Genomic DNA, 12147 nt, shown 5'->3' with positions numbered 1-12147 from the left:
AATATGTAACCCTGCTTTGTTGAAACGGCTTTTTAAAGCGGTAAGGAAATGTTGAAATCAAACAATTCTTAAGGCTTTTCTAAAGGCGCCGAGCTGGGCCTGGTTGTCGCGGCTGCGGGGAGGGTCCCGGCTCTGGCAGGGCGGGGGCGGAGGTGCGAGGGCGCGGTCGCTGCTCCGCGGCCCCGCCGCCGCTTTGTTGGCCCGGCAGCCTTTGTTCGCCGGGGGAACGCGGAGCCGGGCCCGGGCACGGTGCAGAGGCGACCCTGGCCTCGTTGTGCCGCCGGCTCCCGCGCCGGGGCCGGACGCTCCCGCAGCGCCCGCGGCGCCGGGCCCGAACTTTGCATCCCGGAACGCGGCCCCACCAGCGCCTGGCAGATAAGCGACACGGCCGGCGGCCACAGCCAGCGCGGCGCCGCGCGCCGTGTGTAAATACAGTCCTATATATATTTATGTGTTTGCGTATTTATACGCTTCGTTCCGCCCGCAGCACCTGGGCGCCGCTGGGACAGGTGCGGCCGCCCAGAGCCGCGGCGGGGATCGAACCCGGGCCTCAAGCGCCGCTGACAGCGGCCGGCGCGCGCCGCCAGGGAGAGGCGGCGGCCGCGGGTCCCGGGCGGCCACGCCCTTCCGCCCCGCCCCCCCGGTCCCGGCCCCGCGGATTGGCGGGCGCAGTGTGTACACACACGGGGCCGGGCCAATGGCGCGGGGAGGGCACCGGACGTCACGCGGCGCGGCGGCCAATGGGCGCTCCCGGCCGGCAGACGCCGCCAAGCTTGTGCGGGGGAGCAGGACCGGGCAGCGCTCGGCGCGGGGCGGCGCGGGGGGGCGGCGGGGCCGGGCCGGGGGCGCTGCGGGCGCTGCTGCCGCCACGCTCCGGGGGCCGCCGGGGGGTCCCGGCTCCGGGGCCTCCTCGCCAGAGGCGAGTGCGCGGCGCCGGCCCGGCCGAGAGGCGTCGTCGGCGCGGCCGGATCGCTCCTTGCCGCGGTGGCTGCCAAGGGACCGTCGCCGTCTCGTCGCCTCAGCGCCGCTGTCTGGGCCCGGCCCGCGCCGCCTCCCGCCTTACCTTTCGTCCCTGGCCGGGCCTGCGGTGAGCGGGAAGCGGGGCGCGGATGTGGGGGGCTGGGGGGGGGGGGGGGGGAAGAGCAGCGCCTTTCTTCAGCGATCAGCGGCCGCCGCGCCCCCGTGCCCCGGGCAGCGCGGTCCCGCCGGCCCTGCCGCCCCCTCCCCGGGGCCGCCGGGCAGCGCGGTGTCGGCCGCCTCGTCCCCCCGGTGCCTCACGGCGGGCGGGCGAGCGCCCCGGGAGGGCGGGAGCCGGTGGCCGACACCTGCGGGCGGGCCCGGGCGCGGTGACAGCCGGGGCGCCTCCTCCATTGTGGGGAGCGCTGGCGCGGCGGGGCCGGGCCGCGCGGGGCTGTGCGGGCTGCGGGGCCAGCGGCGCCCGGCCCCCAGCGGGGAGGCTCCGGCCGAGCTCCCGGCCCCGCTCCGGGGTGCCTGAACTTCGTGTCGGGGCCGTTCTCACCCGCGGGTCTTATCGGAAGAGGGTCCGCCCGGCACAACAACAACAAAACTTCCCTGCCTGCCTCTTCCTGGGAGTTACAGGCCTGCCCGGGCTTCCAGCTGTACAGGGCTCAGCGGCAGAGGTGAAGCCAGTGTAAACACGCCACTGTTGGAACTCAAAATACAAACAATAGGAGGAAAATACAGAATAAGGAAACTTCCTTGAAATGTGGAGGAAAACCGCAAATGAGAGCGTGCTCCCTCACTGAGCAGAGGGGGGATGCCGAGCTGTGTGTCACAGCTTATGCTGTTCTCCTCTGGGGAAAGGACTTTGGGGTTTATTTTCTCTGTAAATTCTTGATTTGACAGAGAAAATGAATAGTTTTAATTAATATGATATAGTATACTGGATAAGCAATACAAAATATTTCTTGGTCAATTTTCATAATTCTGAGAGCAGCTCCATTTTTTTTTTGACTCTTCATTAATCTAGCTCACAGAGACTTTTTTTCGGCTTCTATCACTGGTGTAGCTTAATTATGTTGATAGAAGATAGTAAAATGCTGGAGGTTGTGTGGTGCTGTAACAAATTGCAACTTGATACAATCTTTGATTCAAAAATAATGTTGTGCTGGTAAAAATGGATGCTGTTAAAAGAGAAATTAATGAATTTTCTCTGGTTTTTTACCCCTCCCAAATTAATTTCAGTTCTTTTGATTATATTACATCCTGTCATACACAAAAAAGGATCTGTATAAGCGGGGCAAAGACCGAGAAGACCAGTGTTACAGGGAAAGTGCAGAACTGTATTTCACAGCCCATATTTATGCCGACGCTGTGTATGCTCACTGGTGCCTTTTGCACAGTGAAGTACTGAGTTTCAGGAATTTCTGTTCAAAGTAGCATGTAGGGTGCTAAATATTGCATTTTGAAAAAAACATGGAGGACTAAGGAGAAGTTTACATTATAGAAAAGAGAAAACTTGGTAGGAGAGGTGGTCAAGAGGAAAAAAAAGTCAAGTTCTCCTTTGAAAAGTTTCTTACTGTGAAGGGAGTCTAGGGGCTCTAGAGGACGGAGTAACAGGTCAAATGATTTACTTCTTTACTATGGGAAAAAATGAAAATTATTAAATATTAATAAGATTGTCTCATGGGTGAATTTAGGAGTGATCTTATATTACTGTGAAATTATTTGGCTTTCTTTTTACCGCTTCCCCTTTGAACAAAAATCACTACTGCAGCATAGCACAAAGAAACCATTTGACTTGTGCTGTCTTAATATAATTAATTTTACAGAAAACACACCAATGAGAGGAACGCTCTTTAATTGCTGCAGAGGGTTCTGACTGGCAGCCTCACTTTACAGAGTGGGAAGGTGGAGTTTTCAGAACAGCATCTTGGCAGCAGCTCTCCAGTGTAAAAGGCACAGGCAAAGCAATCCAGCTGGGCAGCAGCAGTGCTGTTTCACAGGGGATGTCAGTAGTACAAGAGAGTTCCTTATCTTTGTCTGCTCTTGTCTGTGTTGGACAGCACTGCAGAGACCTCTGGTGCATCTGGACACACTTCTGAACAGTTGTGAGCACCCTCCCAGTGAAGACCATTCAGTAGCTTTGGCTGGAATTGTTGTAGGTTTAGTGAACAAACAGGGACCAAAATTCCAGCATTGCATCCTCTTCAAGGGTATATGATGTCACTTGGTTTACACGTGCAGACCTTGTCACTGTGCCGCTGAAAGCTGAATGTGACCCTCTAATTGCAATATAAGAGTAGTGACTTGCATGGTGTGGGGGGAAAGCTGCTGCAGCCCATCCTCTGTAGACAGAGATATTTCAATTTCTGCATCCTAATATGGAGCAGCATCAGTTCTAGTTACAGCCACTCTATATCATTTCTTGACATTGCATTTCTTCTAATGTGCTACCTTAAAATAATGTTCTTAGGGCTGTCTCTAATATGTGATAATTTCTTAAATTGTTTGCTTTTTCATTTTTTGAGTGTAATGGTTTAAGACTTTCTCTGCTGCCTTTCCAATTACATTCACTGTACATGACTCTTAATGAGCCAACAGTGAATCTTAAAATAGGGAAAATCATCTGTCTGGTCTGCTGCTAGGAAATGCACTTGTGGATTTTTTTGTGCGTAAAGCCAGGAAACCACTGGAATCAGATGGGTTTATCACAAAACTTTAGGTATTAGGCGAAAAACGATCCAAATATCTTGGTGTGGTATAGTGCACATACCATGGTGGAGCTGAGAGCACAAATGCCTATGGCAGGATCTGAGAAACCAGGGATATACAAGGAAATATTGTAAAAGGTGCAGGTGTGGCAGGGAGTGACAGTTTTGTAACAATTTTCTGGATTTATTCTTCATGTGTGTTTTGTAGCATCCAGTATTAGAATGAAATGAATTCTTTTTCCCCCCATTATTTGATTTGTAGACTATGACTCTTCTGCAAGAATCTGAGGCAGTTGTAAGTGATCTTACTTTCACAGCTTCCTTAAAGGAACTCCTTTGCTCCTTAGTCTGATTTCCTGTGTACAGTGATAGTTTCCAATAAAGGCCTTTACAGACTGTTCAACCTTACTTTTATGCTTTTCAATATTTATAGCATAAAAATCAATCTAAGCAAGTCAAACTGCAGGCCTATCATAGTTCAGTTTACAAGACTATTATATATGTTAATATATTGTCATTTGCATTAATGAACTGTAACAAAAGCAGAGCTTTTTAGAATATCATACTTCTAGTGAAACACAGAGCAGTAATTAAATGAAAAGGGATGATGTTTGAAAATAATTCGAGGTCCAGCTATAGTTCACTTAGTACTGTTGAAGAAACTCTTTGCCTTTCAGAACATGGTTTGCAGAATCCACAGCCTACTGTGAAGCCATTTTTGAGGATATTGTCTTTACTTAAACCTGAAGTAACTTCTAGATTTTTGTAGCACTGACTTGGTGAAAAATAATGTTTTAGCCAGCTGACATCCAGTATTGGCTGTCATTCTGGAGCCTGACACCAAGCTGGGAAAAGATGAGTGTCTGGTTTTGTTAGCGTGCTTGGTTGTGAACTGCAGCAATTCAGGTGCTGGCACAGTTTCGTTCTTTCTGACTTGATAGTGTTTAAAGAAAAGACAAGTTGATTTTTGGTAACTTCCCAAATCATTTAAACACGAATTCTAGAAGGGGTTTCTTTAGAGGTATCTTTGAAGACATTATCCACAATTGTCACAGCACTGGGATCTTCCTGGTTTACAGTCTGTAGGATATTTATTTGACTGACATGAACAGCCAGGTTTTTCACAAAACTTCTGACCCTGCTGTTAGTTAACATGACCTCTAGAAATAATCCACTTTATAAAGGTGATGTTGTTTTGTCTGGTTTTGTGTTACTTCAGTCAGTGGGATGTGCCCTGACCCCCAAGTTTTACACAAACAGTGGTCAGAAAAGCAATGATGGTAGCGGAGAGTGTACTTCTGTTCCTCCATTCTTTGCTAACGATGCCTGTGTCCAAAACATGGAATTATTGTAAACATCTGTAGACCAAAATCCATTTGTGAGTGTAATTCTGGTCTTGCAGCTTAATTTACTTTTTTTTCCTGTGGAGCTTAGAGTATTCTCCTCTGTTTGGCAAGGCAGGTTTCTCCTGTTCCATCAGGTTCCTGTGGCTGCCAGATTTGTGTTGGTTTGGGTGGGAATAGCAAATGATTCAGTTGTGGTTTACAACCTCTTTAGTACTTTTGTCCAGCAGAGTCCCTCACTGACCTCTGGAGGGTGACTATGACATCCCTATGGGAAGGTTAATTTGATAGGAATTCATAATCCATTTACCCATGGGTAGTGTAAGCAAATGTTTTCTGTGTGAATAAGGGACCATTTTCATTTACTGTTTTCTTGTAGCAAATTTCAGGGGGGAAGAATAGAAAAATAAGGTCAGAAAGAAATTAGCAGCTTGCAACAGGTACCCACTGTCTTTAAGGCTGTGAAATTTTAGTTATATAGGGGAATTCTTCAGCTTGGTAGCAGCTATTATAGTGCTATTTGTGGGAATTAAAGCCAATATATCAGTAGTTGCTCATTAAGGCTTGTGAATGCCAATGCATTGACATACCAAAAAATGACTTGTGAACTGTAATGGTCATCCAAGAATGTATGGTGGTAACATGAGCTGTAATTACGGATGAGATTAGAAACTGCAAGTGAAAGTGAGCTTATGTCCTCAGAGTGAAATGAGAAACCTGTGTGTGCATGGGCTCTGCATTTCTTGGAAGGAAGGAGTTAGGTAACTTCCTTTTGTTATAAACTTGACCTTGAGCTTTGAGAAATGTGAAAATATATTTCTGTTCTCTTAAAGGTGCAATCAGGTTATTGTAAAATTTAGTTTATTTAAAATTCAACTTACAATTGTAAATACACTCAAACATTTTTTTAGATCAATAACTTCATACATACAACTGATACAATTTCAAGCTGTGTATTGATTTGGTATAATATCAGACTTCTGCTCTCTGTCAAAATCAAATTATTCATCCCGCTTCTTTCTGTATAAGCAATTGAGGAAGCTGTGATCTGGAGACAGAAATTTCCCCCTTCCTGATGGATTTTTGAAGCATGCACAGACACTATGCTTCAAAAGCAGCAGTCTTCATATGAACAAACCATATCCACCTTTTGTCACATTTAGTCTATAAGTAAATTTTGAGGGCTTGTGGATGCTTTTTTCAGAAATGGAATCGTGTGGTTCTGCAAATCAGACTGAACTGGTCAGTCAGAGTCAAATCTGGGGGTTTGTCCTGTCCTGGGCACAGGCCTGGGGGGCCCTGGAGCTGTCAGGGATGGCAGCAGATGGAAGACTTTCTTCTATGCCCTTGCAGCCCCACTGCTGGAATTGTGACAATGTTAGAATTGAACTGGCTCACTGAGGATCAGGAATGGGAGGTGTTCAGTGTGCAGCCTTGAGGAGGAGTGGAAAGTGGAAGAAGTGGGTAAAAGTGGAAGATCCCTTTTAGCAATCTTAGCTGGGGTGGGATCTCAGAGCACTGCAATGTATTTTGTGGCATTGTGCCCTTCAGGTATTTCTGTGTGCTGTAATTAGTATTTGTGAGCTTGTGCATCACCAGAAAAATCCTTTTTTGCCTTTATACAAATTATAACTGGAAAAGTATGAAATTTTTTGTAACCTTCACTCTTCAGTGAATACTGTCATCATCTTCAATCCATGCAAGAATAGAGTCAAATAATGGCATTAAACTAGAGCAAAGCTTCCAGCGAACTATAAGGAAAATGGAAGAAATAGCTACCAAGTCTTCATCATCAAGTTTTTTGTTGCAATATAACTTGATGACCTTTAATTAAGTGCAAATGAAAAATTATCTTCAGTTCATTGGATGTTAAGATCCCTCCAGCTGTGAGAAGTAGCCAGATGTATATCTCAACAGTATGGTTAAACTTTTCCATTATTTGTCAATCCACTGATAATTCTGGAAATTTTAAAATCTCAAAATTGAATCTTACAAAACTAGATTAATATCTGGAGAATTCTGTGATGTATCATACAGTGTATGAGCTGGTGTTAGCAAGAAGCTGGTGTCAAAAAGCAGCTGTTTGCAGCTGAGCTTGATTGAAAGAGGAGCCAGTATTTTCTTGGCAAGGCACAAAGGACATCTTACCAAGGTATTCTACAGTCATCACATAGATCACTAAATTTTTGTCAATCCATTGTGAAAATGAAATTTCTTAAGGCAAAAATGTGTTTGTGAAAATACAGTGTGCTGTTTGCTCTGAAAGGAAGTTGTACCTGCCTCTTACCACTGAAGCTGTAGACTCCCAAATGATGTGCTCTGTGTAGGACTCAGCTATGGGCTAGAAACCCAGTGACAGAACAGAAAATGAGTTTACAGAATAGATTGTCAGCTTAAGAAAAACCTGAAGCTAAATTTCTGTTAATTCCAAATTTATTTTGGTGGTGATAAAAGTTGTCTATTAAACTCAAAAAGACATTTTGGATCATGCTTTAAGTGCTACATGGATATTAGCCACTGTTCTGATGTCAGGCAAATGGCAGTAGGCTGGTTTGGGGAATTAAAAGAGCCTTCAAAGGTTCAAGTGTTTGGGAATTATTCCACATGTTTAACGTAAAGTTCTCCTTATTTGGACAGTAAGAGACATGTTTCACCTCACTGATTTTGAAAGAAGCCATGAGTGCTGCCCCTGTTCTTAGACATGAAGTTTACTGCTGGTGCTGACATGGAGCATGTCTCAGAACATGCCTCAGAAACCAAGTCCCTTGAGAGAAGGAGCATCCAGTTCCAGGCTGCTGGAATTGGGGAGCCAGCTCTTTCAGGACTGGACAAGCAGCAGAATGTGAGGGTCAGCAGTGCAATGAAGGGAATGGAGACTTGGAGTGCTTTCAGCTAGGAGAGACTTGGAATCCAGCTTTGGATTTTCTTCCCATGTCATGTGTTCTCATTCAGACCTGTCTTCATCCCTGGGATCCAGGATATTCACTTCCATCAGCAGTGCTTTTGCTAGTCATGGATACATGTACAGTTCTATAGCGGGGAGAGAATCGTGTGCATGTTTAGTACTGATGTAATTGTACATTGGTAGTAATATAATAGTTGCAGCAGTGAGTAAATACAGCAAATAGTGGGAGTAATGGGGCTGTAGCATTTGGGATTGAGTCCAAAAGTACTGAATGGGATCCAATTCATTTGTTGCCTCAGTATTTGCTACATGAAGTCCTTGAGGGAAGATTTGCTTTTAGCAAACCACACAAGTTGGTGGTTCTCCCTCATGAGGCTGAAATGCTACAGTTTATACATTGAACTTGCAGGACTGTCTGTTTTTCCAGGTTCTTTGTGCTGTGTAAACTTGAGTCATAATTACTGCTGTTGCCAGGAGGTGTCAGGTAATTTTTTCTGATGATACATTGGCATTTTGCTCTATGGTAGCTACATGATGAAATCTTCATTTTCAAATTAAGTTCAGGTAGTTTTATCTTTCATTTGCATCTTGGTTTAAAGCAGTTATCCTCATTTCCTTTTTGTGTCATATAGTTGGGAGAATTTCTGTACTTTGGATTTGTCGGCTGCAGCCTTTTAAGTCAAGTAAAGGTGATTAAACAATGATACTTTTAAACTGAATACTCTTCTCAAATTATTTTATTTTGTAAAAAAACCATAATCTCATTCAGTGGTCAAGGCACTTAGATTTCCTTTGTTCAGTCTCTCCAATCACCTTGTCTGTTACCTACTAGGACTTTTTTGAAGGCATACAGTTGCTCACAGTAAAAGATGGAAAAATAATTTGTTATACCTGCCAGACCTTTATCATACATGTAATGGTGGGATTTCCTTTCAAATGCTTCCTTAGAGCTACTTTCTAACGTTATTTTCAAAATAAATTTACTGTATGACAGCTGAAGGTGGTGACTTATTTCTCATCCTGTGTGACTTGTTGAATAAATACCTTGGTTGGCTTTTTCAAAGAGCTTCATTGAGTGACAAGCTGGATGTTATATGGCATTCCTGTCTTGGGTTTGTTTTTAAATTTCAGTTTTTTCAGAAAGGAGTTAGATATTGAAACATTTTTTAGGAACAAGCTGGAGAAACCCTTCCTGAGAGCAGGTGGAGTTCAGATAAGTACTTAATAATTTTGAAATTTTATTGATCTGAGACAAACTGAAGCAGCATATGTGTAACAGGTGGTCTAGGCCATGTAGATGCCGTGCATAAATTAGTGGTTTAAATCTGAGCCTGTATTGATTAATAAGGAGTCTTTTTGTTACTGCTGTCTTCTGAAATCAGTCTTGTAATAGTTGAAAATTAGTACTATGGAGAGGGATATGAAGAGTATAAGTTATCTTCTTGTGGAAAGGCTGGTGTTATACAGGTTTATTTTTTTTGGAACTCATCATACTTTCCTCTTGGCTGACCCAGCTACCTGGAATAATTTTCACTTTGCAATACTGTTTATCAAGTAAATGAAAAAAACACTCCTTAGTGGTGATAAAAAAATTATTCTAGTATACTAAAATACCTCTTTTTTATTTTTCATGTGTTCCATAAAAGACTTTTCATCATAACAATTTTGATGATTGTCCAATAGTTGTCTTTGTTTGTAGATGTTTAGTACTGATATAATATTACATAAATGGCTTTCTGTTGCGAACTGGCCTCTGGCACTGGGGAGGATCTTTGCATGGTGCTGGTCTAGGTGAAGGTGTGACTTGAAGTACTGATAAAATTTTAGAAGAGAAACCAGGGTAAGTTAGGTAAAGCAGAGAACAGACTTTTATGTTGTCATATAGGGGTAATTTAAAACTAAGACTCTGGACAATAGATAGAAAATAAACATAAGAAGGACTGCAATGTTATTCTGCAGATAACTGTTTTCTGTTTTGCCCTGTTTGGGATTCAGCTTCAGAATCACCAAAACTTCAGAACAGATCTGGCGTTTAGCTTGTAGTGAGAATAGGTACAGATATAACTCCTGTACTGTTCTGCTGTAAGTAGAGCTTGATTACTTGGGCTTTTTAAAATTTATTGCTCAAACTGGCTTTTTAATGTCAGTGGCATAAGTGATTAGGAAGTATGTTCTAGAGGAAGCTACAACTCAGAGTTTACAAAGTCAGTTTGGTTGGCTCCTTGTACCGTACAATATATGGCCAAAAGGCAAATTTATGGGAGTGGATTATAAACCAAGGCTTAGCTTATGAAGGGACAAACATAGTTCAGATAAAGCAATCTTTGTGTCTCATGTGCTCTGGGCTCTGAACCTATCTTTTTGCGGCTTCATTTCAGTGGAAACCAGCTAAGGAAGACAAAAAGTTGAGTTTTATCTTTTTGTGTCTGTGTGGTGCAAGCACATGCAGCAACTGGGCATGAAGAAAATCTCCATTTTGAGGCCATCTGTGTCGGTTCTTTTGTCTGAACCTGACAAGAGGTCATGGCAGATGGTGGGGTCACAAAGTCTGGCTTCTGGGGCTTGACAAAATGTGTTCATAAAGCTGGAAGAATACCAACTGTTCATACTGGCTAAAGAGCACTGTGGCAAAGGACTGTCAGAGTTTATGGACAATACCTTCTGGATCACTAAGCCTGACAGCAAATAACTTGTCAAAGATGAATGTAGTTTGCTTATCTGTAAATGACTTAAAACTGCTTAGCAATTATGTTCTTAACTACGTTTTATTTGAGTAAATTACTTGTAAAGCCTCTTAAAGAAAGAGAGGGAGGTCAGACTGCAACATGAATTTTGGCCAGAGCTCTGGATGAGGTATTTGGAGAGTTTGTCTGCAAAGGTCAGAAATGTCAAAAAAGAACAGGCACAAAGGTGATAATTTTCAGATGCATTGCAAGTGTTCAGTATTTGCTCTTTGCCATGACCTCTGTAGCTTTATGGCTTCAGGTTAAAGGATTATTACCAGATCCAGTTGCCCCTTTCCCCAGAGTGGCAGTAGATACCTCTTCATATTATCTTCTCTGAAGCCACAGAAAAATTGGTATTATTTTCTTGCATGTTTAGTGAGGAAACTAAAATGTACAAATTTTCACAGGAGAATGTCTTAGTAGAATTGTTTGGTGTTCACATGCTAGAGTAACTGCTTAGCTATGGCTGCAGTAAAGGGAATCACTGAGGAAGATAAGTACAATTCAGTCAGCAGGAAGTGGAGGACATCTCTGTGTTGAAAAAAATGGTTTTCCACTAACAGTTTAATTGATATGATGTCTGAATAAACAAAAAAAATGTATAGAAACAACCTAGAATTTAAAATTATCCTGGGTTATCCAAAACTACTGAAGCCGTGATGGGATGTGATGGCAGAGTTCCTCATTACTTACACTACTGAAACAACCCCTGGCACTTTCCTGAAGGGAGGTGAAGACACTGGCCAGTCTCAAACTTCACACAGGTTAAAATACAGGGGAAATGGCATGAATTGCACCCTACTTCTGTAGCTGGTGAGTTCTGCTGTAAATGGTCATGACTCTTCTTTGATAAGTAGATATCTTCCTAATTCTATGGAATTGATTCCACACTTCAAAGTGTGAACAGTTCTCTCTCCCTTATTCATCCAAATGCAGTTCCAATGTCTTTTGTAGTCCATTTTTCAACTGCAAGTAGTACTTTTAAAGTACATTCAAGTACAAAGTACACTTTGTTAAGTTAATTCTATCTTTTAAATGATTTGTGCTGAGAACATTGTTTTGTAACTTCTGTTTTTTGTAAGACTTCTGGAAGCTTTCATTTAAAAATTAAGTCACTTTAAACTATTTTTTGGTATACCAAAATTTTTGTCTTTTCCTGGAATTCTAATATAACTCTAATTACACAGCTTTAATAAAAAAGCATGAAAATATTTAAAAGATGATTTAGAGCCGAATGTTTTTTTTCTTGCATGTTTCCTAAAAATTCTGAATGTTTTCTGTGTATACACATTTCATTTAAAGCCTTCTCTGTCGTTGGTGGCTAAAGAGACAGTGGAGAGAAGTAATTCACTTCCATTTTTAAAACCAATCTGCATTAAATGCAAAAAATTTTAATGGTTTTAATTACAAAACTCTAGTAATGGCATAACATGGTTTTGCTAGCTCATTAATGTAGTCAAGCCTTTATGTAAGTTGGGCCTTTGTGTTTCATCTCTGCC

At 43.1% G+C, this 12147-nt stretch overlaps 1 protein-coding gene across 10 annotated transcripts in view; it reads left to right on the top strand.

The window, feature by feature from the left end:
* The first annotated feature begins 833 nt into the window (after positions 1-833).
* TFDP2 (transcription factor Dp-2) overlaps positions 834-12147 on the top strand; it is a 54322-nt gene continuing 43008 nt past the window's right edge. For 2 of the 10 annotated variants that reach the window (XM_066193249.1, XM_066193254.1), the window contains exon 1: positions 839-1087. The gene's annotated coding sequence lies outside the window, so the exon portion shown is untranslated. Of the gene's footprint in view, positions 1088-12147 lie in introns of all 10 variants that reach the window. The other 8 variants (XM_066193248.1, XM_066193255.1, XM_066193252.1 and 5 more) reach the window with 7 other exon arrangements.

The sequence above is a fragment of the Chamaea fasciata genome, unplaced genomic scaffold (genome assembly GCF_029207755.1).
Source record: "Chamaea fasciata isolate MVZ Bird 193981 ecotype frontalis unplaced genomic scaffold, bChaFas1.0.hap1 SCAF_11, whole genome shotgun sequence".
NCBI classification, from domain to species: Eukaryota; Metazoa; Chordata; class Aves; order Passeriformes; family Sylviidae; genus Chamaea; species Chamaea fasciata.
Note: the sequence above shows the minus strand (reverse complement) of the source record. Positions and strands in the feature narration are given on the sequence as shown.